This window comes from Egretta garzetta, unplaced genomic scaffold (assembly GCF_000687185.1).
Source record: "Egretta garzetta isolate BGI_Z169 unplaced genomic scaffold, ASM68718v1 scaffold200, whole genome shotgun sequence".
In the NCBI taxonomy this organism is placed as follows: Eukaryota; Metazoa; Chordata; class Aves; order Pelecaniformes; family Ardeidae; genus Egretta; species Egretta garzetta.
Window position 1 is genome coordinate 778,567 of NW_009258379.1, and position 1,732 is coordinate 780,298.

Sequence of the window (1,732 nt, forward strand, 5' to 3'; positions counted from 1 at the left end):
CACCGCCCATTCCGTGGTAGAAGTGGCTGACCCCCCCCCGGCTCCCCCCTCCTGTCAGGCAGTTGTAGAGGGCGACGAGGGCTCCCCTCAGCCTCCTCTGCTCCAGGCTGAACACCCCCCGCTCCCCCAGCCGCTCCTCGTAAGCCTTGTGCTCCAGACCCCTCCCCAGCTTTGTGGCTCTCCTCTGGACATGCTCCAGCAACACAACGTCTTTCTTGTAGTGAGGGGCCCAAAACTGACCCCAGTATTCAGGGTGCATCAGGAAAGCTCAAAAGCTAGAAAAATTAAAATAAGGTAAACTTCAGTTAATTATGCATGCTAAAAATGAGACCTGCATAATCAAATGGTTGTGTTTCCTTTTTTAAAACCAACCAATAATAATCAAGAATTGCAACTAAGGGACAAAAGCCAAGCACTGACGGCCACGTAGTTAAGTGGAAAATATTTCTACAACCAACCCAAACCATCGTCCTGACTGATGGCATCGGAAATTACTTGTTTTCAGTTTGCCCTTCAGAAAAACAGACAAAATAAAGCTTTAATTTAAAACAGTATTCATCTGTGGTTAAGAGACACATGGATAAAATACGATCCCACGCTAATTCCCAGAGCCTGACAGCAGCCTGTAAAAAGATTTCCAGGCAGCATCCAGCGGCAGATGAACTCAGAAAGCAGATTTGCGGTAAATTCTGGTGGCTGTTCGGCACGCTTAAATTCATCTTTCAAATAAAAACATTTTTCAGGTCAACCCCAGACTCACCGGGCAGCCCCATCGCGCAAAGGACACGTTGCCCTCAGCACGCCGGCTGGCAGCTCAGCGGCATCCCTGTGCCCTCTTTCTGCCCAGTTTGTCCCCTGTGCGGGAGCACAGACCGCACTTAATGACCTCTGTACAACCTCTGATAATTAAGCTTTTTTACTACGGTTTATTTTTGCAATTATTTTTCCCATTTTACCTTTGGAGAAGCCCTCAAGAGCCCTCTGCATTTTAAGATACAGGTTAGCACCTGGCGCGTTCATCAGCAGATGGTGCCTTTGAAACGCAGGACGCGTTTTGGGTTTTGTCAATATTTGGCATCATAAACGATTTGTCAATATTTGGCATCATAAACGAGCGAATACTTGCAGCGGCGAGATACTGAGGGCGGCCAAACACGTAGCTATCGCCTCCTGCAAGCGTGCCGAAAGCCACCTGGGTGAACTTCCCGGAGTCCCGGGGGGGCAGATAGAGGCAAAGCGTGTAAAATAGGCGGCTTCGGCATACATAAAGGAAATTAGGGTTATTACTCGTAACGCAGTTTGCAGCTGCCTGACAGAGATCACGATAGAAGCGGCGCTGTCCCAAGCAGACCCCAGGGCTAAAGGATGCCATAGGATGCAGCTTGGGATTATCTCTGGGCTTTATGAATGGCATTAACAGGGGAACATTAAGGATTTTAAAAAAAAAACACTTACAGAGCTGCTTCTTAGATTTTTTTCCCCCCTAGTCTTCTAAGTGACATCATTTCAGAGGTGCCGAATTAGAGTGAACTTAAAAAAACACTCAGCCGTGTTAAAGCTTTAGATTGGAGGTGGGTGGGCGGACATTGCAAAGACAAGCTACTATCTCCTGATAGAATCATAGAATGTTTTGGGTGGGAAGGGACCCCCAGGGGTCACCCAGCCCAACCCCCCTGCAGGAGCAGGGACACCTTGAACCACATCAGGGTGCTCACAGCCCCGTCCAACCTGG